Below are 27,997 nucleotides of genomic sequence, written 5' to 3'. Positions count from 1 at the left end.
CAGTTTCTTAAGGAATAATTCAAATGCATCCTTCTTATATTATATAATCAGCTTCTCATAGGAGAAAAAAGTGTTTTGTTCAGGTCAGAGATTCTTAAATTCAGGGAGTGTAATAGTTTGTCTATTCTTTTTTTTTTTTTTTTTTGAGGCTTTCCTCGATGGATATCAATAGACTTTGGTCTTTTTCTTTTTTAGAATACATTACAACCACACAAAAAACATGATCAAAGATAATGTTAGTCATAATTTTCCAACCCTGGTATAGCTGTTTTTGTTTTGGCATACTGTTCTGAAATTCTTCTTGTCACATGTACAAATTTCACATTATAAAAATGACATTGTACACATCATTATGCTTTCTATAAACCATCACATGTTGCATGCTTTACTGTTTGTTCCAACATCTTCATAATAAAATACTTAATTAACATGTGATATTTTATGATATAAATGGACATGTACCTTAATTCAATAAATATTTATTGTCAACTAATATCTGACAAGGGAGCCAAGAATACTGAATGGAGAAAGAAAAGACAGTCTCCTCAATAAGTGGTGCTGGAAAAATTGGATATTTGGATTAAAAGAATGAAAACAGATACCTACCTAACACCACTCACAAAAATTAACAGGAAATGAATTAAAGACTTAAATGTAAGACTTGAAACCATAATGTTCTTAGAAGAAAACAGGGAAAAAGCTTCTTGACATAGGTCCTGGCGATGAATTCTTTGGATAGCATACCTATAGTACAAGCAGCAAAAGAAATAATCAACAAAATTAAGAAGCCACCTACAGAATGAGAGAAACTGTTTGCAAATCATATATCTGATAAGAAGTAAATATCCAAAATATGTAAAGAACTTAATTCAATAGCAACAAACAAGGAAATAACACAATTTAAAAAATGGGTAAAGACCTGAATACACATTTTTTCAAAGAAGATATTCAAATGGCCAATAGGTTCATAAAATGTGCTCAACATCACTATTCATCAGGAAAATGCAATTCAAAACCACAATGAGATACTGCCTCATGCCTGTTAGAATGGCTATCATCAAAATGACAAGACACAAGTGCTGTCAAGGATGTGGAGAAAAGGGAACGCTTGTGCATGGTTGGTGAGAATGCAAATTGTATAGTCACCATAGAAAACACTATGGTGGTTCCTCAAAAACTTAAATAGAATTACCATATGATCCAGCAATTCTACTTCTGAGTATGTATCTGAAGGAAACCAAAACACTATATCAAAGAGATATCTGTACCTCAATGTTAACTACAGCCTATTAACAATAGCCAGGACATAGAAACAACCTAAGTGTCCATTAATAGATGAATGGATAAAGAAAAGGATATATATATACATATATATATATATATATATACACTAAACTGACTATGGTAATCATTTTGCAATATATGTAAGGCAAGTCATTATGCTGTACACTTAAACATAGAGTGCTATACATCAATTATATGTCAATAAAATTGAAAGAAAAAAATAGTCAACCAAAAAAAGAAAAATAAATATTATTTTCTACTCTTGCACAAACTGTGATTTTTTAAAGGAGTATTTTAATGAATGAAAATAAATTTAAATACTCATTCATAATTCTTTATTCAAATTGATTCTGAAAAATGTCATGGAAAGCATTTCATCTTATTTGTTACAATATATCAAGGATCATTTTACTGAGACTATTTCTCCATCTGCTTCTTTCCTAGTACATGGGATGTTCTAAATAAACCAAATTCAATCTAAAAAAACACATAGTAGATATTACAATTTGCTAAGCATTATGGTAGTACTGTGTGTGTGTGTGTGTGTGTGTGTGGTTAATGGGAGTAGGAGCAGGCTAGAAAAGACAGGGAATTTACTTTAAAATGACTTACAATTGGTTAAGTAAAAGTAGTGGACAGATTGTTATGAAGCATCTAGAATTACTTAGTTCTACAAGTCAATGATTATGACTGAAGGATTAAATTTGAAGAGGGAAAAGCCCATTTGAAGTGGGTTTTATAGAATTTTTACAGGCAGAAAAGAATATGTAGAAAGAATATTCTAGGCTTAGGAAACAGTGGAAAAATTCAAGGTATATTTGGGGATCTGTATGTTTTTAATCAAGCAAGAAATTCTCAAGGAAATTATGATGAATTTGTGGAGGTTATAAAAGCATTTCCCCCCCTGGCTGAATGCTATGTCTTAAATACAGGCATTTCTTGTTTACCTTTCAAGGGATAAGTCAAAGCATGAAAAAGAAAAAAAAAAAACCCCTAAAATTAGATAAAATAAACCTACCAGAATAAGATAAAATTCTGAAAAAACTATATAAAAAAGTGAAATAAGCCAGACACACAAAAACTGGATAAATACTGAATGATCTCACTTATGTGAGTCATCTAAAATATTCATACTCATAAAACAAGAAAGTAGATGGTGGTTTCCAGCCAGTAGAATGGTGGGGAATGAAAAAGTGATGGTCAAAGAGTACAAATCTTCAGTTATGCAAGATAAATAAGTTCTGGAGATCTACCATACAGCATGTGCCTAGTTAACAATAACATATTGTATACTTAAATTTTTCTAAGAGGGTAGATCTTATGTTAAGTGTTCTCAGCACACACACACACACAAACTATCATCATCATCATCAAGGGGATAGGAGGAAGCTTTGGGAGGTTATGGATATGTCTACGGCATTTACGGTGGTAACGGTTTCGTGGGTGTATAGTTATCCCCAAACTCACTGAGTCGTTTACCTTAAATACGTATCAATGTTTACGTGTCAATCATATCTCAATAAACTGTAATAATGTATGTAAAATAATTTTTAAATGAAAAATAAAATATTCGTAAAGAATAATACCATTATCTAAATTAAGGTCTCATCACAGTTAACAAATGTTCTATTCCATTGAGAAGACTAGATTTCTAGACAGAGATACAGTTAGTACTTGAGACAGCCTTAAAGGAATTTAACACAGTGGAAGTGAAAGGAGATGAAGGAGAGCACTTTATTGAAAAAAAAATATTAGAGTAAACAAAGTTATGGGACAAAAAGTAGGATATCATGGGTAGGAGTGAGTCAGCCAGTTTGACTTGACCAGGAGAATCCTGTAAGGAAGTAGTGGGAGTCACAGTTTGAAAAGTGCATTTTAGACCTTAGTCTAAAAATATTAGGATATGAAGCTTGAATTTATTGAGTTGAAAGTGAGGAGTCTCTGGAATGTGTGTTTGTGTTTTTTCCTAATGTGTATTATGGTTAATTTTACATGTCAAGTTGACTGGCCTAGGAGATGCCTCAAATCTCTGAGGGTGTTTCTGAAGAGATTAGCATTGGATTCAGGAGACTGAGGAAAGAGACCCACCCAATACAGGCAGGCATTGTCTAATTTGTTAAGGGCCAGAATAGAACAAAAAGGGAAGGAAGGGGGAATTGTCTCTCTCTCCTCATGAACTGGGACATCCTTCTTCTCTGGCTGCCCAAGATCAGAGTTCCTGCTTCTCGGACCTTTAGACTCCAAGACTTACACCTGCAGCACCCTGGTTCTCAGGCCTTGGGTCTCAGATTGAATTATACCACCTGCTTTCATGGTTCTCCAGTTTGTAGATGGCAGACTGTGGACTTCTTGGTCTTTGTAACTTCATGAGTCAATCCCTGTAATAAATCTCCTTATATATGTTTACATATATCCTCTTGGTTCTGTGAGTCCTCTGGAGAACCCTGGTTAACACAGTGTGTAGTATTTTCTTTTAATCCTTCTTGTCCCAAGGGGAAAAAATGCAGTTTCTAGAGATATAAAAAATTGCAAAAAGAAAATAGAAATATGAGAGCAACAAATAGTAAATTAATTAAATAAAAATATTTTAATACAAAACATGTACATGCATTGTGAAAAGCAAATACAATAGTAAAGTGTAACTTCTGCCACTTCCAAATGTTTATTTGCACATATATGTGTAACCTATTTGTTTTTATGGTTTCAAAAAATTATATATATAGGTTTATACTATACTACAACTTGCTTTTCCTTCCACAATACATTATGGAATCTTCTTGTGTCAGTATATACAGAACTGACTCATTTGTTCACTTTTCAAAAGTTCTATTTAAATATAATATACATACAGGAAAGTGCACATATAAATGCAAAGCGAGATAGATATTCACAAAGCAAACTTTCCAATAGAACCAGATCCCTGATCAAGAAACAGAAAATTAACTGTGCTCTGGAAGTATCACCCCACTACCCCAAGCTTCTTTAAGGTCTAAGTTGTCTGATTTTGAAATTTAAGGTCTTTTGTGTCTGGCTTCTTTTGGTCAATTTTATGTTTGTGAAATTTATTCATAATATTATCATTGTAGAACATTCTCATTACTGTTTTAATATTCCTTTATGTCACTGTACCATAATTTATTTATACAATTTACTGTTAAGGGCTATTTGGGAGGGTTCCTGTTTGGAAATAATTGTAACTGTGCTACTATGAATACACTTGTTCATGTCTGACACACATACACACACAGATACATATATAAATACACACATTTATATTTCTGTTGAAATAGAACTACTGGGCCTTGGGATATTCATTTGTTCAGCTTTAACTTACTGCCAGACTGTTTTCCAAAATGCTTATATAAGGGAATCACCCCACCAAAGGTATATGAAAGTGCTAGTTTTTTACCTCCTCTCTAACATTTTATTTCTTCTGTCTCTTTTACTTGACATTTTCCAGTGAGATTGTGAAAGTATTGTGGATTTATTTTGCATTTACCTGTTGGCTAATAAGATTGAGCACTATTTCCTATGTTTATTGCCATTTGGTTATTCTCTTTAAAAGTTTGAACATACCCCTTGACAAATTTTTAAAATTAGGTCATCTGTCTTTTTCTTATTGAAAAGTATTTTAATAGTGCTTTACATATTTGTACATGGTACCTATGTTAAATGTACTGTACATTGCAGATGTTTTCTTTCACTCTGTATCTTGCCTTTTCACTTTAAGGGGTGTTTGTGTGTGTATGTGTGTGTGTGTGTGTGTGTGTGTGTGTGTGTGTGTGTGTGGTGTTTGGCTGGAATTGAGTGATTATTGCCTAAAGGGTTTCTGACTTACTAGGCTGTCTTTTTCTTGGTACCTTTGCTAGAGACACCAAACTTCGGTTGGATCTTGGTTTGTCTGTGCCTGTTGGCATTTGAGGGATCTAGGAAACAAACAAAAAAAAATCCATGGAACACTACCATGTTGTTCCTTGCATCCTGAGGTCCCTAGCCTGTCTGCCTTCTTCTCATCATTTTTCAGAGTCTTCTTATGTTTGTTTTATGTATAATGTACACATCTGATAGTTGTACTAAGTGGAAAGAATAGAGAAAATATGTCTACTCTATTACCCTGAAGGGAAAGCCAGATGTACATACCTACCTTTAAATTAGCAGTTTCAAGGATTTTACTATTAATATTTCTTATACCTCCTTTATTTTATTTTTAAAATATCTGTTTTTAAAAGAATGTGAATGACTTGTCTTTTTCAAGAAAATTCAACCACTTTATATCACATCCTCACCCTAGAGACTACAGGCTTTGAAGAATGATTTCAGCAAATATATGCTGTTATTTATCCATCTGTAGCAGCTTAATAAATCCAAGCAAAGAATTCCCACCAGACTTAAATCAGCTGAGATGCCATGGGAGTTTTACTAATTTTGTCTGCTCTAAAGCAGTTTGACCACCACCCAAAATATTTGCTTATGAAAATTTTGTGTATTTATTAATTTGATCTCAATTTTTTTCAAATGTAAACATTTCCCTAGCTTTATATAGAATAATTATCTATCTCATTTAATAGTGTATTTTAGGCTTACTGTTATACAAATTCAAGCTAGATGTATTTTCAATCTCACAATTTAAGAAACTATTGACAAAAGCATTGCATTTTTACAATTTGAAATCTGTAGCTGAGAAGATAAAATTGAATCCTCTTTTGATCTACTAACAATAAATAATTATCTCATCATCTTTAACAACATTCTAAATTTTGCTTAGCAGTATCTTATACGTAGTCAATACAAAGGTTTGCTGATTTTTATTTCTATACATTGAGGATTTCAGTCATGTTTTATTGATACACATTTTGTTTTGCTGTCAAATTGTGTTGTATTTTCAGCAATACTTTATATTAAGCTATGTTATTTATAGAAACATTTTTTTTAGAGTATTTTCAACACGAACTATGTGACAATTCCATATGTGAGCCTTCAGCAAATGGCTGGGTGTATAACTATTTTTATATAAAACAGAAACCCATTTGGATGAACATTTTTCTTCAGATATTATAATTATTTTCTAAAAGTTCAAAATATGTATTGTAACGCATATGCAAGTTTTATGTAGTTAAATGTCTATTAAAATAGGTAGAGAAAATGTGATGACAATAACTGTTTAACTGTAAAGCAGGGAATTCTTTTCTTACGCAGTTGGGAAGAGAACAATGGTTGTTTTACAAACCCATGTACCTCTTCTTCTATAGACATAGAATTTTAGGGTACCAGTCCCTTTTGCAGCTGAATATGGCTATTTGACTAAGCCCTCAAAATAGAATGTGAGTGAAAGTGACGTGGGCCAGTTTCAGGTTTGGTTGAAACACCTTGCTTGTGTTCTCTGCCACTCTTTTTTCTTTCTTGGGTATGCAGTTATGATAACCCAGCCACCTTATAAGTCATGCCTTGGAAATGACATATCTATTGTCTTCCTAGGTCTTTCAACCTCGGCATGAAACGTATCACTCTTTTCCCTGTCTATGTTGTTGAAAACCCATCCTGGGAAGTTACATCAGAGAAAAAATAAACTTTTATTAGGTATGAACCATTATGGTCTATCTATTACAGCAGATTAGTCTAAACTAACACAGAGTATTTAATTCAAAATTGGATTAGATTCTAAATAAATAGAGGATCATTATGTTTTTACATTGCTATTTATACTAATACAACTATTAAAAAAGGGATGTCTTGAGAATTTACCACAGTGTAGTATAATTCCTTTCATGTATGCAGCTTTTTGAACTTTGCTTAAAATGGTAGATGGCATTGAGGGATAATGGTAAGTCCTATACAGATGTACCTGGGCCTGTTAAATGTTTTTTTTCATTGTAGTAAGATTATGGAATTATATTTTTTCTTCTTTTTCTGGTTTAACACAATGCACATATCATACTTTTGTAAACCAAAATATAAACAAGTTTATTTTTTAAATTAAGTATATCAATCACATCTTAAGAGAAAGCCTGTTGTCTTTCCTTCTTATATACATATTTGTTGATGTCCTTCAGCCAAAGACAGGTACGTGGTTGAATAAAGTTGGACTTATTGCCTTATTACTGAGTGAGAACACATATAATGGGTAATTATGGGGCTTCTCAGTAAGAAGATATCCACAAAATGTATTACATATATGTCCTGTGCTTCTAAGTAATTGGGGGGAGGGTTAAATGAAGCAGGATTTTGCTCTGGACTAGATGTGCTTAGAAAGCAAGAATGATTTTATGTTTGAGTATCTTAACAACTTTTATTTAAAAGATGAGAATAACAAAGTGGGGTTAAGGCTACAATTTTAAAAGATGCTGCAGTTACATATATTAGTCCGGAAATGGGTGTTTAGCCACTGCTTTAGTTTATAAAATGTTACTGTTTTTGTCTGTGCTTAGACATGATTATTAAGTTGTTACACTTTTGTTCTTTTTCCATCATGATCATAAGTGGCCTTGCTTGATGTTTGTATTTTGTACAATTTTTTATGTACAATAGGAGGTCATCAGAGCTTAGTTGTATCAAACCAACTTCTAGCAACATCAAGTCTTAATTGTCAGGTCTGAGCCAGCTACTTACTGTCAGGAGTTACTTTTCTGCTTCTTAGGCCCTGCTTTTGTCCAAGGGTACATGAAGTGAGGACTCAGGATAGTAATTTTTGACCCAGATATTTACCGTTGCCAAGATTTTTCTCTTCAGGAGGTTGTTCACAGCACATTGCCTGCTGTTTGAATAGAATTAGTTTTTCCCATTCATTTTGGTGCATTTTAAATGACAGTAGAATTTAAAAGACTGAACAAGATACTTCAGCCAACTGCAAGAAAATAGTTTTTGGTCTTTGTGATAGGCCTTGAAGAAGACAGAGGCCTGAATAACCAAACCTAGGCAATAAAAACCTGTCCTAAATCCAGCTGTGCATTTCTAAAGATCAAATAAGCTTTTCTTTTAGCCTAATCACAGGTTATTCTATGTGACCTTTAGTATTTATATATGTGCAGCAAGGAGTGTTTATTATAGGATAACTTCCTCCTTGGCTAGGTAAATAGAAATCAAGGTTATACATTTGTCCACAACAACTTTGACTAATAAATTCAAGTTTAAATTGGTTTGTTGGGTTTCCAGAGCATAAATTATGTTCTCAAAAGAAGAATCATGGGAATATAATATTTATCTCATTAGGAGATAATCAGTTACTGATTATTTTAGGTGGGAGGATTCTTTGAACAAGGTTAAGCAGTTCCTGCAAAGCAGACTGGAATGTCTCCAAAGAAAACAATCTAACTATTGTAACAAGGATAAACCCAAGACTACTTTCCATTCCTGGTTGTGGGCTAGATTTTGCAGGTAGGGTTGTAATTCGTCAGCACAAATATCTATTGATATGGGCTCAAAGTTCAGTATTAACAAGACTGAAGTTTGAGATTAATTATGTGAGGAAAACTTAATTATCAGAAGAGATATTTAAAAGATGTTTATCTCCTGAAATGTTTAAAGGAACAGCTATTAAATTTTTTTGTCAGTTAAGGTTAGGTAGGGGATGAAATATCCATCAGTTGGTTAATTTCAGAGCAATCAGAAGATCATAGTGTTTAAAAGTAACAAGATGAAGGTAAGAAAGAGCACATTGATAAAACTTTGTTAATTAAAAGTGCATGTCTAATATAATAATATGCAAGAGCAATGATAGAATAAAAAGAAAGAGGCTACTGAAGAATTAGAAAATTAATCTTGTTCTCTTACTTTGCTCAGAAGTTGCCCACTTTCGCAATCATTAACCTGTTCTGCTGTCTTGGGTGAAAGCAGACCACTTCTACAGTTACTTTCTGGTGAATTTCTAACAATCCCTAATTTGAGGTTTCCTAATGGAGCTGATATATTGTAGTCATGAAAAAGTTATTTATGTCTTTTTAGCTGGAAATCATAAATCAAAGGATAAACACTATGGGGTTTTACTGTTACATCAGTTGTTAATAACAACAGATAGAGTCTTTTCCATTGTATTCAAGATCAGTTTTTCTTGATATCTTTTTCAGAAGACCAAATCTCCATGTTCCAGATAATGCAAAGGCTACTTTGGTGATATTTTTGGATATGCAACTTGATCATGTTTGTACTAAAGCTGGAGGTATCATATGGGTTTCTGGCAGCATTTAGTCATATTGGCCAGTAATAGAATAGAATCTCCCTCACAATTCTAAAATTCATGGGACAGTCTATTATTAACTCAGGAAAACTTGGGGTGCCTAGATGTGGTGATTTCATGATCATCAAGGATATAGGCAATACTTTGAGGCTTATAAGTGTTATGCTTTCTAAGACTTTTGATGTTTATAACTGTAGAATTCCATTAGTTATCTTTACAGTTTCTGAACTTTGTGGGAAATAAGGACAGTGAACTTTCTAAGTAAATGACAAATCTTTATGGTTTTAAATAACAGTGGCACATAAAAGTGTGTCCCTTTTACTGTAGAGATACAATGCGATACTCAATATGAGGAATACACAGCTTTCCTGCAAGGAAAATCTCCAAAGCAGCCTAAGAAGAAGCAAAAATAGTCAGAAGATAGTTATAGCCCATTGGGAGGTATTCAAATAGGACTTAAGGGCTGGCTCTTGTCCATGTCCTACCTTTGCATTCTTGACAAAGTTATGTAATTGGCAAATAGGACATTCATAGGAAAATACCCTTAATACTATCCCACCAAGTTTGGTTCAATATCATTGCCAATATATCTCTGCTGTTACGAATATTTTCAAGAATCATTTTTCTAAACTTCAGTTTTCTTAGGGTTATTTTCTTAAGCAATAGTAAACTGCATAAAATTTCTTTAATTTGTTCTGCTTTACTATATGTGGTTTCTAGAGACATCAGGAAATATTTGCTTCCAAAGTATTTTAATGTTATCAATGAACCCATAATCATACCTACTATTAGGATAAATATATGCTCTTTTATAATTTGTCAGTTGGAAGTTCTTGGTGAGAACAATGAATCCAATTGATTAAACTGATGTAATTTCTAGAATACTTTTATATTTCAATAGCAAATTAACATCAGTGATAGCAGAGCATTTTTAGTAATTTTTAGACTTTTTTGAAGTATGAACCATCAACAAACAAATTTAATTAAGGTTTATCCATAGGACTTTTAGAGAGCTTGGGTATGGTGTGGATAGTACTCAACATAGTTAAGAATTATTGGCTTATCTTTCTCCAGATTAGAGAATAAAGGTGGCTGTGTTTAAAGTGCTTCTGCAATAGACAGTGATATGTGAATGGGAGACAACACTAATTCATAGGAGGAAAGGCAACTAATCATGAAGTGGTATTTCCTCTCAATAGAAGAGTCTATAGGACAGAGTATCTTTAAGTTTAGTGGAGATCATCAAATGAAAACAACTGAAGCAGTCACCACTTTTGTTGCTACTGCCTTTATACAAGGTGCATATGCCTTGGCTTTTGGATTTAATGGAAGATTGAAATAAACAATGGCTCTTTGATGGTTCCCATGTAATAAGGGCAGAGGCACTTATTGTGCCTGTACAAACATTTTGTGAACAAACATAAAATAGGGTTTTTGGGAACCCAGAATCTTGGAAACTAATCTGTTTGTAGTTTGTAGACTTTACCAATCTTTGAATTTAGTCATAAGTGTACTTTTTCTTAACTTGATGAGTACCTAAGCACTCTTGCTCTGCGAAACGCAATGTCAAGAGAATAAGAAGACAAGCTGCAGACTGGGAGAAAATATTTGCAAAAGACACATCTGATAAAAGACTGTTACATGAAATATACAAAGAATTCTTAAAAATCAACTATATAAAAATGAGAAATCCATTAAAAATTGGGCCAAAGATCTGAACAGAAATTTCACAAAAGAAGACACAGGTGGCAAAAAAGCATATAAAAAAAAATGCTCACATCATATGTCATCAGGGAAATGCAAATTAAAACAGTGAGATACCACTACATACCTATTAGAATGGGCAAAATCTGGAACACTGACAACACCAAATGCTGGTGAAGATATGGAGCAACAGGAATTCTCAATTCCTGTTGATGAGAATGCAAAATGGTACAACCACTCTGGAAGACAGTTTCTTAAAAAACTGAACCTACTTTGCCCATATGATCCAGCAAATGCACTCCTTGGTATTTACCCAAAGGTGTTGAAAACTTATGTCCGCACAAAATCCTGCACAAGGATGTTCATAGCAGCCTTATTCATAATTGCCAAAACTTGGAAGCAACCCAGATGTCTTTCAGTAGGTGAATGCATAAACAAACTGTGGTACATCCATGCAATGGAATTGAAATATTCAATGCTAAAAAGAAATAAGTTATCAAGCCATGAAAAGACATGGAAGAAACTTAAATGCATTTTACTAAATTAAAGAAACAAATTGGAAATGGCTACGTACTGTATAATCACAACTATATAACATTCTGGAAAAAGCTGAACTATGGAGACATTAAAAATAAATCAGTGGTTGTCAGGGGTTGGTAGGGGAGAAGTGATGAATAGGCAGACCACAGAAGATTTTTAGGGCAGTGAAAATACTCTGCATGATTCCCATAATGATGGATATATGTCTTTATATATCTGTCCAAAGCCATGGAATAGCCAACACTGAGTGAACCTTAATGGAAACTATGGACTGTGGATGATTAAGATGTGTCAGTGTAGGTTCATCAGTGGTAACAAATGTACCATGCTGGTGGGGGATGTCAATAATGGGGGAAGCTATGTATATGTGGGGGAAAGAAGGTATATTGGAAATCTTTGTACTTTCTCCTCAATAATGCTATGAACCTTAAACTTCTTTAAAAAAGTCTTAGTTTTAAAATACACAAGCATTAAAATATATTTATATTAATAAATTTTTAACATAATTACAATTTTGAGATTTCTAGTCAAATCTAATTATCCTTCTCTTATAAGATAAATGGAGAAATCTTTGTGTTACCTAATGATCATTTTAGGAAAACCAAAAATGATATAGGCAGAGAGATATATATTATTCATACATATGTACGTATATTCATACATTCATACATATTTCTGAATTTGAGAAAGGTAAAGTTAATAATAGTTTTTAGACAAGATATGGTATATATATTTAAAGAAAAAAGCATTTATAGACACCGCTGTAACAACATTCAGAAATAAACAACAATAATTGTTAGAGACTTAACCTTTTTAAAAAGTAAGAAATATTTCCACATTTGTTTAACTATATGTCAAAAGGAAGAGTTAACAGAATATTTTAGTGACAAAAAGGAAGCACTACATATGAGCAGAAAATAACTTAGCCATTTTATAAAATAAATAAAAAAGAAAATAGAAACAATTCTAACTTATTTTATGTATTATTCATAAAACAATTTATATTGAGTTAATTATTAGTATAATTTTATATGGCAAAGATGCATAAACATACAAATAGGGAATAAATTTAAAGCTTTTAACTAAAGCTTTAAAATATAATTAACTATCAGCATTTTAAAGAAAATAATATATGTATCATTACATTTGCTCCCTTGAAAAACTGTAAGAAACTAACACAACATTGTAAATCAACTATAATGCAATAAAATTTAAAAAAAGAAAAACTGTAAGAAATTTCTTAATAAACAAGAATAAAGTCATATCCATTATCTTTTATACATATTCATATTTCTCTGTAATTATTGTAGGTAGTTTGGTCATTCACTTATATTAATCATCAACTTTAAATAATGATTTAAACCAAACAGTGGTTAACCAAATTAATAATTTTCTTTTCTTTCCAATACAAGAAAAAATAAAGCATAACAAACAAAACAAAATAAAAAATGATACAGTGAAAACTGTTTAGCTATTATTTTTCTTCATGAGAAATCATTTTATATTATTTTGACAAATTTTGAGGTGACAAAAAAATAAATATATACATATGATATCACAAAAGACCTTTACATGTTCCCTTAATTTTAGCCATTCTAATAAATAAGGTAAATTATGTTTAGTGACCAATGTTAAGCACCTATTTCTGCTTAGAAATTGACCTGGTACATAAAGCTTATGTACGAGTTAACATAGTAATTTTGGATAAGGATAGTATTAAATAAACTCTCTAAAGGATGTCAGTCATTAACATTCCATTTATTTATATATGTAATTTTATATATTACATATATTATTTTATATATTTTATATTTATATATTATGTATTATATATACATATAGTTTTTAACAAGTTATAGACACCTGATAATTTACATAACTCATAAACCCAGTGCAGGAAATTCTGGAAGTTTAATCTTAAATCATGAGATACTTTAATCTTAAATCAGTTTAATCCTGATTTTATACAAGCTAAATATTGTGCTGACATTTTTTTAATGGTAAACTAAATTTTAAAGACTCTTTAAAATCATTCCAAAGGCTCTTCTTCTGTCTTGGAACATTTTCTTTGTATCTAGTAGCTACAAATGAAGGCTATTATGCAAAAATACTTTTCAAAGTCATAAAAAGAAACAAAAAAGTTTAATTACTATCCTTTCATTCTTTTAGACATTTTTGACTGCCTTTCCAGATTAGATATTCCTAGAGTGTGCATATAAGAATACAATCATTTTTTTCTCACCAATCTTTAAAATTTCAAAATTGAGGGAAAAAAAAGCAAGAAGTAAAACAAAGAAAGTGAAGTGAGATGGAGACAACTTCAGACATATATAAGATTATCATTCAGAAGCACTAATGTTCTTTCCTCTGCTAGGAGAAGGCAGAAAATTTAGATGCAGTAAAAGGCATTTTGACATGTATACACAAAAAGAAGAAAAAGTGTGGTTGAATTAATAACTTGGGCCCTTAAAAATTTAACAAGCTGCATACTTAAAAAATAATAATACTTACTAATCCCTGAAGTAGAAACATAAGTGGAATACTTCATATGCTAAGCAAAGTATTTTTCTTCCTTCAAAGCTGTTCTTTGTTTGCACTTCTCAGTAGAACAATTCTGTTCACCTCAAAATTCCAAAAAGTAACCATTGCAATTTCAAATTATCCTAATTAAATTGTGCCAGTCTGAGAAACATAATTTAACATTATAGTAAAGAAATATGAATAAAGAGAATGTTTGGCCTGGAAGAGTCACATTTTATATTAAGAAGGCAACATGAGAACAACAATGACCAATAAGAATGATGTTTCTGCAAACTTGTGTCTTTGGAAATCGACCAAAGACCAATTGACAAAACTGCTGGTTCTGAGCAGATAAAACTGAACAAAGAAGTTCTCAGAAACGTTAATACAAGACTGAGAAAGAAGTTCCTTGTAAGGTTTCAAGTGACGAGAAGAGGACACATTTCTCAAAACTCTGGTCTGAGAAGAAATTAAGAACCCCTCGACCTCAGGGTTGGTTTGAAGAAGCTAATCATGCTACCATTCTCTCAGTTTTCCCCTTTTAAAGATTACAAAACAAAACAAAACAAAACAAAAAACAACCAAAAAACACTCAAGGCAAAAGACAAGTAAACAAACCATAGGAGCAGAAATTAGAAGACTAGGGGAAAAAAATCATTAACAAACAATAGAAGTCCAGACAACCAAAATTCCCAGAGGACTTTATTTCTTGGCAAACAAACAAAACAGAATCAAGCCAACGATGAAGGGTCTCAGCAAAATACTCGTGCCCCATTCATAAGTTTACCATCCAACTATGGGCATGGTAGCCTCATCTCGGCCTCTCCCCAGGGATTGCCTATGTGCACACTATTATTAGGGCTCCTCTGGGCAGTGAGGGCTTTAGCTGGATCTTGAAAGAACCTCCATTTCTCTCAGAAACCTCAGGGGACACATCTGTAGTCAGACAAAATTGGGATTATGGCATCACTGTGAAGGGGGAGGCTGTACATCATGGGGAACCATAAGGTGTCTCAGTGAGAGAACTTATTATGGGATTTGTGCTTGTGTTAGGTAATTTTTGTGTTTACCTAAGTGGGGTTTGCTACATATTGGACACTGTCAGGAATAGGAGATAATCCCAAATTTTAATCAAATATTGGAATCAAATTTTTAATCAAAAAGTCAGAAGGCCTAAAACTGTTATGATAAAGCAGCAGGAGTCACTCATATTAGCCAGTTTGGAGATTTCTGTAGTTCGGACAATGTTCTGTGTTCCTCAGTGGTGACAAAGAAGTCCCCCTTAGTGGGTGATGTTGCTATAGCCTTGCTCCATTGTAGTCACAGTTGATATTAGTGTTCTGGAATTTTGTGATATTTCTTGTGTTCAACAGGAGAACACATGCATTATCTATGGTTACCTAAATATCAGAGGCTACTTTTCTTTCACAGTATAGAAATTAAAAATTTTAATTTTCATGCAACCACCATCTATCTTTTTTTGAAGAATGTTAGCAGATGAACTTAATAGTAATTTTCTACATGAAGTTGCAAAAGAAGTGTGTCAGTGATGTACTAGATTGCAATGGGGTTGCAATATTCTCTTGACAGGTTATGGAAAGGTATAGAATCCTAGAAAGCGAATGGAACAATGCCTTATTTTAACAATTACAGATGAATGGGACTCCTTTAATTACAGCTTTTGGCAGCAAACAGGTTAAAAAACAGATGCTGGTCAGAGATATATTTCAAAATGTCTCACAGGTTGCTCATCACCAATGCATATATAACCCATTTTTAAAGTTAAATTAATGTGAATAAAGAACATTTAGAGCAATATAATGAATTATTTCCTTTAAAAAGATCATAATGTACATATCTATCCTAACTTTGCTTTTTTTTTTTTAACATCTTTATGGAGTATAATTGCTTTACAATGGTGTGTTAGTTTCTGCTTTATAACAAAGTGAATCAGTTATACATATACATATGTTCCCATATCTCTTCCCCTAACTTTGCTTTATACCAAGGCCACTATTGTTGGTGTATTTTTTTTTTTATATGAAGTGTTTGTGTGTTCTTATTCTCTGAATATAAATGCAGTTTATTCCTTTTTAACTCAAAATTTACTTAGGAGAGATTTTATAAAAACTCCAAGCATAGTTTTTTTATGTGTCTAAACTTCTGTGCTTTCAAATCACTTTTCTATGACCTATAAATTAGCAAACTATTTCATGTCTTAAAGCTCAGCATTGCTCATAATGTTCTGAAAACAGACTTCTGTTTTTTTATTATTATGAAAATCTTTGTGTTAGTGGCATATTACCCTGGAGAACTTTGGTTAATTGACCTTTTAAAATTTCAGGTTCAACAATATCTTCCTTCAAAAATTAAATTGTCTCCAGTAGTAGAACTAGAAGAGACCTTAAATTTCATCGATTCTCATCTTTCCTTTCATAGATGGCGTCATTTACTTGTGCAAGGACACATGGCTAGTAAATGCTGAGTAAGCACCAGAATTCAGGCCTCATGATTCTCAGAACATGTTCTTTTCTGTTCATTTCTCTTTCCAATCTCCAAGATTTGCTTGTTTGTATGTGTATGTGTATGAATGTGTCTTCAGAAATTAATCAACTCCAATCCAAGCCAATGTCTTCATTCAATAATATCGCTATATCTTTCCATCTGTTCCTTCTTTATTCTACAGTATCTTCCTATCCCACATTTTTTCCACCTAGTAGATGGACAGAAAACCTTAAAATGAAAATTAGATGTTACCATTCCCAGGCCCAAAACCTGTCAATCACTTTCTTTTTCTTTTTCTTTTTTTAAAACATCTTTATTGAAGTATAATTGCTTTACAATGTTGTGTTAATATATGCTGTATAACAAAGTGAATCAGCTATATGTATACATATATCCCCATATCCCCTCCTTTTTGCATATCCTTCCCAACCTCCCTATCCCACCCCTCTAGGTGGTCACAAAGAACCAAGCTGATCTCCCTGTGCTATGCGGCTGCTTCCAACTAGCTACCTATTTTACATTTGGTAATGTATATATGTCAATGCTACTCTCATTTCCTCACAGCTTACCCTTCCCCCCTCCCCATGTCCTCAAGTCCCTTCTCGATGTCTGTGTCTTTATTCCTGTCCTGCCCCTAGGTACATCAAAACTTTTTTTGTTGTTGTTGATTCCATATATATGTGTTAGCATGTGGTATTTGTTTTTCTCTTTCTGACTGACTTCACTCTGTACGACAGACTCTAGGTCCATCCACCAAACTAAAAATAACTCAATTTCGTTTATTTTTATGGCCGAGTAATATTCCATTGTATATATGTGCTACATCTTCTTTATCCATTCCTCTGTTGATGGATATTTAGGTTGTTTCCATGTCCTGGCTATTGTAAATAGTGCTACAATGAACACTGGGGTGCATGTATCTTTTGAAATTAAGGTTTTCTCCAAGTAAGCGCCCAGGACTGGGACTGCTGGGTCATATGGTAGCTCTATTTTTAGATTTTTAAGGAACCTCCATACTGTTCTCCATAGTGGCTGTGTCAATTAACATTCCCACCAACAGTGCAAGAGGGTTCCCTTTTCTCCACACCCTATCCAGCATTTATTGTTTAGATTTTTTGATGATGGCCATTCTGACCGGTGTGAGGTGATACCTCATAGTAGTTTTGATTTGCATTTCCCTAATGGTGAGTGATATTGAACATCCTATCATGTGTTTGTTGGCAATCTGTATATCTTCTTCGGAGAAATGTCTATTGAGGTCTCCTGCACATTTTTTGATTGGGTTGTTTGTTTTTCTGATAATGAGCTGCATGAGCTGCTTGTATATTTTGGAGATTAATCCTTTGTCAGTTGCTTCATTTGAAAATACTTTCTCAAATCTGAGGGTTGTCTTTTCATCTTGTTTATGGTTTCCTTTGCTGTGCAAAAGCTTTTAAGTTTCATTAGCTCCCATATATCAATTTTTGTTTTTATTTCCACTTCTCTAGGAAGTGGGTCAAAAATGATCTTGCTGTGATTTATGTCCTAGAGTGTTCTGCCTATGTTTTCCTCTAAGAGTTTTACAGTGTCTGGCCTTACATTTAGGTCTTTAATCCATTTTGAGTTTATTTTTGTGTATGGCGTTAGGGAGTGTTCTAATTTCATTCTTTTATATGTAGCTGTCCAGTTTTCCCAGCACCACTTATTGAAAAGGCTGCCTTGCTCCGTTGTATATTCTTGCCTCCTTTATCATAGATAAGTTGACCATATGTGCGTGGGTTTATCTCTGGACTTTCTAACCTGTTCCATTGATCTATAGTTTTGTTTTTGTGCCAGTACCATACTGTCTTGATTACTGTAGCTTTGTAGTGTAGTCTAAAGTCAGGGAGCCTGATTCTTCCAGCTCTGTTTTTCTTTCTCAAGATTGCTTTGCCTATTTGGGGTCTTTTGTGCTTCCATACAAAAAAATTCCCATAAATTTTTTTGTTCTAGTTCTCTGAAAAATGCCATTGGTTGTTTGATAGGGATTTTACGGAATCTGTAGATTGCTTTGCGTAGTATAGTCATTTTCATAATGTTGATGCTTCCAATCCAAGAACATGGTATATCTCTCCATCTGTTTGTATCTTCTTTAATTTCTTTCATCAGTGGCTTATAGTTTACTGCGTACAGCTCTTTTGTCTCCTTAGGTAGGTTTATTCCTAGGATTTTATTCTTTTGGTTGCAATGGTAAATGGGAGTGTTTCCTTAATTTTTCTTACTGATTTTTCATCATTAGTGTATAGGAATGCAAGAGATTTCTGTGCATTAAGTTTGTATCCTGCTACTCACCAAATTCATTGATAAGCTCTACTAGTTTTCTGATATAATCTTTAGGATTCTCTATGTATAGTATCATGTCATCTGCAGTGACAGTTTTACTTCTTCTTTTCCAATTTGGATTCTTTTTATTTCATTTTCTTCTCTGACTGCTGTAGCTAAAACTTCCAAAATGATGTTGAATAATAGTGGTGAGAGTGGGCATCCTTGTCTTCTTCCTGATGTTAGTGTAAATGGTTTCACTTTTTAACCATTGAGAATGATGTTGGCTGTGGGTTGGTCATATATGGCCTTTATTATTGAGGTAAGATCCTTCTATGCCTGCTTTCTGGAGGGTTTTTATCGTAAATGGGTGTTGAATTTTGTCAAAAGTTTTTCTGCCTCTATTGAGATTATCATATGATTTTTATCCTTCAATTTGTTAATACGGTGTATTGCATTGATTGATTTGTGTATATGAAGAATCCTTGCATTCCTGGGATAAACCCCACTTGATCATGGTGTATGATCCTTTTAATGTGCTGTCGGATTCTGTTTGCTAGTATTTTGTTGAGGATTTTTGCATCTATGTTCATCGGTGATATTGACCTGTAGTTTTCTTCTTTTGTAACATCTTCGTATGGTTTTGGTATCAGGTGATGGTGGCCTCGTAGAATGAGTTTGGGAGTGTTCCTCCCTCTGCTATATTTTGGAAGAGTTTGAGATGGACAGGTGTTAGCTCTTCACTAAATGTTTCATAGAATTCGCCTGTGAAGCCATGTGGTCCTGGGTTTTTGTTTGTTGGAAGATTTTAAATCTCAGTTTCAATTTCAGTGGTGTGATTGGTCTGTTTATATTTTCTATTTCTTCCTGTTCTGTCTCAGAAAGTTGTGCTTTTCTAAGAATTTGTCCATCTCTTCCAGGTTGCCCATTTTATTGGCATAGAGATGCTTGTAGTAATCTCTCATGATCCTTTGTATTTCTGCAGTGTCAGTTGTTACTTCTCCTTTTTCATTTCTAATTCTGTTGATTTGAGTCTTCTCCCTGTTTTTCTTGATAAGTCTGGCTAATGGTTTACCAATTTTGTTTATCTTCTCAAAGAACCAGCTTTTAGTTTTATTGATCTTTGCTATTGTGTCCTTCGTTTCTTTTTCGTTTATTTCTGGTCTGATCTTTATGATTTCTTTCCTTCTGCTAACTTTGTGGGTTTTTTGTTCTTCTTTGTCTAATTGCTGTAGGTGTAAGGTTAGGTTGTTTATTTGAGACTTTTCTTGTTTCTTGAGGTAGGATTGTATTGCTATAAACTTCCCTCTTAGAACTGCTATTGCTGCATCCCATAGGTTTTGGGTCATCATGTTTTCATTGTCATACATTTCTAGGTATTTTTTGATTCCCTCTTTGATTTCTTCAGTGATCTCTTGGTTACTTAGTAGTGTATTGTTTAGCCTCCATGTGTTTGTATTTTTTACAGTTTTTTTTTCTTGTAAGTGATATCTAGTCTCATAGCGTTGTTGTCGGAAATGATACTTGATATGATTTCAATTTTCTTAAATTTACCAAGGCTTGATTTGTGACCCAAGATATGATCTATCCTGGAGAATGTTCCATGAGCACTTGAGAAGAAAGTGTATTCTGTTGTTTTTGGATGGAATGTCCTATAATTATCCATTAAATCCATCTTGTTTAATGTGTCATTTAAAGCTTGTGTTTCCTTATTTATTTTCATCTTGGATGATCTGTTCATTGTGAAAGTGAAGTGTTAAAGTCCTCTACTATTATTTCGTTACTGTTGATTTCCCCTTTTATGGCTATTAGAATTTGCCTTATGTATTGAGGTGCTCCTATGTTGGATGCATAAATATTTACAATTGTTATATCTACTTCTTGGATTGATCATTTGATCATTATGTAGTGTCCTTCTTTGACTCTTGTAATAGTCTTTATTTTAAAGTCTATTTTGTCTGATATGAGAATTGCTACTCCAGCTTTCTTTTGATTTCCATTTTCATGGAATATCTTTTTCCCTCCCTTCACTTTCAGTCTGTATGTGTCCCTAAGTCTGAAGTGGGTCTCTTGCAGACAGCATATATATGGGTCTTGTTTTTGTATCCATTCAGCCAGTCTATGTCTTTTGGTTGGAGCATTTAATCCATTTACATTTAAGGTAATTATCGATATGTATGTTCCTATTACCATTTTCTTAATTATTTTGGGTTTGTTTTTGTAGGTCTTTCCTTCTCTTGTGTTTCCTGCCTAGAGAAGTTCCTTTAGCATTTGTTGTAAAGCTGGTTTGGTGGTGCTGAATTCTCTTAAATTTTGCTTGTCTGTAAATATTTTAATTTCTCCGTCAAATCTGAGTGAGATCCTTGCTGGGTAATCTTGATTGTAGGTTTTTCCTTTTCATCACTTTAAATATGTCCTGCTGCTCCCTTCTGGGTTGCAGAGTTTCTGCTGAAAGATCAGCTCTTAACCTTATGGGGATTCCCTTTTATGTTATTTGTTGCTTTTCCCTTGCTGCTTTTAATATTTTTTCCTTGTATTTAATTTTTGATAGTTTGATTAATATGTGTCTTGGTGTGTTTCTCCTTGGATTTATCCTGTATGGGACTCTCTTCGCTTCCTGGACTTGATTGACTATTTCCTTTCCCATGTTAGGGAAGTTTTCAACTATAATCTCTTCATATATTTTCTCAGATCCTTTCTTTTTCTCTTCTTCTGGGACCCCTATAATTCGAATGTTGGTGCGTTTAATGTTGTCCCAGAGTTCTCTGAGACTGTCCTCAATTCTTTTCATTCTTTTTTGTGTATCCTGCTCTGCAGTAGTTATTTCCACTATTTTATATTCCAGGTCACTTATCTGTTCTTCTGCCTCAGTTATTCTGCAATTGATTCCTTCTAGAGAATTTTTAATTTCTTTTATTTTTTTGTTCATCATTGTTTGTTTGCTCTTTAGTTCTTCTAGGTCCTTGTTAAAAGTTTCTTGTATTTTCTCCATTCTATTTCCAAGATTTTGGATCACCTTTTCTACCATTACTCTGAATTATTTTTCAGGTAGACTGCGTAATTCCTCTTTGTTTGTGTGGTGGGTTTTTACCTTGCTCCTTCATCTGCTGCATATTTCTCTGTCTTCTCATTTTATTCAACTTACTGTGTTTGGGGTCTCCTGTTCACAGGCTGCAGGTTCATATTTCCCATTGTTTTTGGTTTCTGCCCTCAGTGGGTGAGATTGGTTCAGTGGCTTGTGTAGGCTTCCTAGTGGAGGGGACTGGTGCCTGTTTTCTGGTGGGTGGGGCTGGATATTGTCTTTTTGGTGGGTAGGGCCACATCCAGTGTTGTGTTTCGGGGTGTCTGCAATCACCCTCTACTCTACTTGAGATAAAATGTAGAATATTTAATCCTATCTTCAAGATCCTATTGTGTTCGGTCCTGCTCTCCAGTCCCCTCTGGTACCATTCTCATTCTACCAGTACTTTTCAGACTTACTAGTTTTCCTCTTAACATCAAGGTCATCTACCTCTTTCCTGTACTCACTGCCTAGAACACCCTTCCCCAATACTATTTTTTACCTAGTTAACTCCCCCTCCATTCACTCGTTCATTTATTACTTTATCACGTACTTACTGGACACCATTTCTGTACCAGGCTTAGGCACAGGGGATACCTTCATAAGTGAAACGAGCAAAGTCACTGTTATTTTGCCATTGACTCTCCACTGAGTGCTGCTGTGCCACCTGCTCTGTGTTCCATGGGTTGTAAATTGTCATCTTCACCTTATAAAAGGAGCATGTAGCATAATCTGTATCTTTGGCATATTTCCATCAGTTATTTTCATACTTGTGGAAGAAATATTATACTTCTTTTTGCCTGCTTTTGGACATTTTTACATACTCTTAAAGACAATTTATCAAAGTCACTTCTAACTATTTTATATCAATAGTGTTTACTTAATATCTATTTCCTCTGTGCAGTTTAACATATGTAGTCTTTTGAAGCATGATTGTTTTTTCTCCTGCTTCTTTTGTTTGTTTCCTGTCTTGTGGTATTTAATAACACTGACCACAATATAGATTTATTAAATGAATTAATATATATTCATTTTTTTCTTCCAAATTGAGAGAAAGTATTCCTTTGACAATAAGAAGGAAATATTATGGATACATCTAAATAAACTTTTAGATTTCTAAATAAGAAAACCTTATTTTCTTTTATTATTCAGGATATATAATGACTACAATAACTACAGATCATGAATTGGTTGGTGTCCAGAATATTGTATCACTGAAAGCAGATAAACATAGATATTATTTGGCTCCACTTCAAGTAGTATTGAGATTTTATGCAAAATAATGTGTTTTGAGTGAACATAAGCAAATTTAGACAATTAGCATTGTTCTTTTTTTCTTTTTTTAAAAATAAATATCAGTATCCTCCAATAGTTAGAAGTAAGTGAGTACTGTAGGTTTCCTATCCATACCCTTACTACCAGGACACACCCACTTCTGTAGATGCCACAATGAAGCAAATAAAAAGAGAGATAAAGAATATCTTTTGGGCTTCCCTGGTGGCTCAGTGGTTGAGAGTCTCCCTGCCAGTGCAGGGGACACGGGCTTGAGCCCTGGTCTGGGAAGAGCCCACATGCCACGGAGCAGCTGGGCCCGTGAGCCACAACTACTGAGCCTGCGCGTTTGGAGCCTGTGCTCCACAACAAGAGAGGCCACGATAGTGAGAGGTCCGCGCACCACGATGAAGAGTGGCCCCCATTTGCCGCAACTAGAGAAAGCCCTCACACAGAAACGAAGACCCAACAAAGCCAAAAAAAAAAAAAAAAAAAAAAGAATATCTTTCATCTACCATTTGATAGCTCCATCATTCATAAACAGTACTTCCTTCTGTCAAAACCTAGCAAAGGAGTTTGGGAAATATTATTTGCATACCTCTAGCTCCAGTAATTCAGAGAAGGTCATATTTGGGGCGAATACATTATTGGTACATAACTGGAGCACTGGAAGTCTCATCCTGGGTAGAAAAGCATGAAGAGGTCTGTAGATATTTATTGGAATGATTCTAAAATATTTCTAGTCAATGCCACAAATTTCACCAGTAAGAGTCTAATTTTGACTCTCATTATGCTAATGATACAGATAGCTGAAGTGTATTTTCTGCCTCTGGTACATGGTCTTCAAACCCCTTAGAGTTGTATTCCTCATTAGGGAACAGAGTGCCCCAAAGGCATAAATTAAAACTCACCTCCACTGATATCACACTGCCTTTACTAAAAGTAATTAAAATAAATTAGAAATTAATTCAATTCTAATTAAAACAAATTAGAAAACACTTAGCATTATGAAATTGTTTTCTTGCTCTTTTGCTATTTTATTCTAACTTTGCTGTTTCACCATAGGGGTAAGATTATAATCACTACAACAAAACCAATGGAATCAGTTTAATTCAGGGTCCACAGATACTAGCAAGACTTCAAAGAACTTTTCTTCTACTTTACCAGTATTTCACTTACTTCCTCCTCCTGAATGAATGTGAAGAGATAGCTCATGTTTACTCTAATACTTCTTTAGGCTACAATGTATTCCTTTGCTGGTTCCTTTGTTGTTATCTGCACCAAAGACAGCAATATCACTTCAGTGCTGAAATAAATAATCGTCAAGTGACTTCTTACCTTGGTAACTTGTTCAGCTCCATGCTGCTACAATTGTCAATGTTGATATTTGTTATTAATATCCAATGGAACCTTAACAAAAAAATTACTCATTTTTTTGCATCCCATCTTCCTAGAACATAAGTAAGAGTTTATGAAAGGAAATATGATGCACTTCAGGAGTCTAGACATGTTCATTCATGACTGAACCCAAAAACAAATCTAGTTCAGATTGAATTTGGAATCTCTGACATATTTACATAGCTTAATGTTCCAGAAAAGCCCAAAGTGAAAATCTGAGCTTAGTTGTTCGTAGAAGTGCCCTCTTCCAGCTTTTATGTGCAAATGCTAATCAGATTATGAGCCACATGTGCTTTGAAGAATAAAGAGGAAGGTATGATTGCTAGTGGAGAAGTAGAAGGGACAAGGGCACTGGAGGGAATTTTATATCTTCCCTCTCACCTGGCCAAAATCATTCTTTATTTTAGTTTTCCATGTAGAGGATGAATAAAGCCAGTAGTGGAGGGAACCTGTATTTATGAGAGACTTTGTGTATTCCTTTAGGGTCTAGATGACAAATGCCATAACAGAGTTGAGGAAGAGCTATTAAGCTTCCTTACATTCCTCCACTTCCAACAAAACATGGAATAATTGTGGCACTCTGACCTGGGTGTTGTGGCTTTCCCTCAGGTCTTGGTGTTTTCACACATGACACTGACACTGACCCCGCAAGCAGTTGAGGGCTTCCTACTAAAGCAAACATAATGGAATAAACTTAACTCAAAATCACTTGTAAGACACTTAGTATTAGATAGGGTTGAGGTACTAATATGCCATAGACATCAATATTAATGTTACCTTGTTTTTTCTCATTTGTAGGTAAATCAGAATGAATGGATTTTCAAGGTTTGGATAGATTGCAGACATCAACTATAGTAATTCTAAGTGTCATATATCAATCTTACTGTTTTCTTGGTGTCTTAAAATAGAGTATTTTACCAGTTTCATAATTTGTATACAAAGAGTGCCTTCTTCTGGAATCAAATCCATGAAATTAATTTTTTCTAGACTGTCCTTGTGGAAAAAAGATAAAATTAGAAATTCTCTGTAAGTCTTCTGAAAAAAGATATCATTGGCATGCAATGAGGCAAGAAATAAACAATAGTTATTGAAGAAAATTAGTCAATCATTATGCCACAAATATATAATAGGTTTTTTATTTCTAACCAATTTACTAATCAAATTTCCCAATTAACAACTTCTGTAGGAAGATATTAGACTATTTTTGGAAAGACTGTAGCAATGTTTAAGGAAAATCCATTTTATAAGGCAATTTAGCTAGAAATGCTGTCCTTTCCATGTATACAATTATAGTCTTTTGTTATGAACGTTTTTCTTTCTTAAGGCTATTTACAAGACATGAAACTGTTTTACGTGTCTTTTGGGTTGGTGTTAATAGAAAAACATGAACTATACAGATTTCCCCTAAAATAGCACTGTCAATTCCCTTTAGAAACTCAAGCCTTTAAAAAGGTAATATAAATACAATTACAATAAATTAATTATTGTGCACATGGCATTTTACCTGAGAAGACAGATTATCTTGGATAAAATTAGGCAAAAGTGATTCTTATGCTATCAAGCACTCATCTTTAGATCAGTGTGCGTATGTGTGTTTTCATATGTGAGACGAGTTTGCATATACTTGAGTAGTTGTAATTTGGTTTAAAACCAAACAAAAAGAAAGAGAAACTAAATGGGATTTCCGTTTACTGAACTCCTATCATGCCCCAGTCACTGTGATAGATGCTTTACATATGTTAACTCTTTTAATTATTAATTAATTAATTAAATGATGAAGCAAGGAAGTATTATTGCCTATATTGGTCTCTTAGGAATCTATGATACATTGGTTATAATCTTGTTTAAAAATGTGTATCAAATGTTTTAAAGTTTATGAATTAAAATAATAAGTTGCCATGTTTTGATCTATTAAATAAGCTTGTATTAGATTTTCATTAAGTGAAGAATTGTTATAAAATTGGCTGTCTCCTTCATCTCTTGTAGGATATACATATATCTCTTATCTATACATATGCCATGCCATCAAAGGAAAATAAGAGGTGTACCATCAACAGAAAAATTATCTTTGGGCACTTCCTGAAGATAAAGGCATGCAGAAGATGAGATTTTATTAAAGAAAGAAAGAATGGCCTAAAAGGAGTCTCCTAATTGGCTCTCAACTTGCAGGTTCTGATTATGAGTAATAAGATAGAAATTACATTGCAGATGAAATTTCAGAAAAGTGAGGGAAAAAATGAAAATTCAAAAATCTTGCAAAGAGGAAAACAATTATTCACAAAGCAAGAGTTATCAGGTTTCTCAGATTTGAAGTTGATGAAAACATAGAATTATGTACCCAGCCACAATAAGATTTAATTTGAAGGATGAAATAAAAAAGTGAACATAAATATAAGGATTCAGTGTTTGTAATCCATAGATACTCTTCCAAATAACTCATAGATGACATTGTCAAGCCAAATTAAGAAGAATATAAAAGCAATGTTTGGAGTTTAACAATATAGTGCCCAAGGAAACAAACAAAATGATGGAACATATTAATTAAAAAATAATTTAGGACAAAAAATCAGGTTATCTTAAAAAAATGGAAAGACAAGGGAAATGAAAAAATTAAAGCATACCACAGTTCTTGCATTTTTGACTGAGAGAATAGAGATAGTGATTAATTTTACATTTTTTATTTAAAGTGTGTTTATATGTGTGCTAAACGTTTCAGGCTGAAGACTTCAAGAAGGTATCTGTAACACATTATTTTCAAAATATTAAGGGAAAGTTATATAACAAGAAGTTGACCAATGCAATAAACCTCAAAAGCTATGGAAGTGTGTGTGTATGTGTGTGTGTGTGTGTGACCAGAAATTATTGTTAAATAGAAAAATAAGAACACAAGAATAATTCCAAGCATGGCTGTAATCACAATAAGTTAAGGTTAGTTAAAATATCTTATTAGCACACAGGTACACTAGGATTAGGTAAGAAAACAAATTTTAGCTATATGATATTTTTAAGACTTATATCTAAATAAAAATTAGAATAAAAATTAGAAGACTGAAAATGAAGGGATGGATAAAAGTGTTAACCAAAAAAAAAGGAGGTATAGCAACATTCAACAAAATAGCTGAACAACAACAAAATAATTATAAATGATATAAAAGCATTTACCAAGACTTTTGTAACAACTATATGTAGACAACTATAACTAACACACACTTTTAAACTCATTTGAACATTCACATGATGCCAATCAATCAAAAACTTCAAAT

General features: G+C 33.3%; 1 long non-coding RNA gene across 1 annotated transcript; it reads right to left on the bottom strand.

Moving 5' to 3' along the window:
- Positions 1-116: 116 nt before the first annotated feature.
- Positions 117-27,997, bottom strand: LOC309629808. Its single transcript, XR_014245229.1, has 2 exons — positions 23,935-27,997; positions 117-11,636 (listed from the first exon to the last, which is right to left on the bottom strand). It is a non-coding gene; the product is annotated as an uncharacterized lncRNA (long non-coding RNA).

The sequence above is a fragment of the Balaenoptera borealis genome (assembly GCF_965194805.1).
Source record: "Balaenoptera borealis genome assembly, chromosome: 5".
Classification (NCBI taxonomy): Eukaryota; Metazoa; Chordata; class Mammalia; order Artiodactyla; family Balaenopteridae; genus Balaenoptera; species Balaenoptera borealis.
Note: the sequence above shows the minus strand (reverse complement) of the source record. Positions and strands in the feature narration are given on the sequence as shown.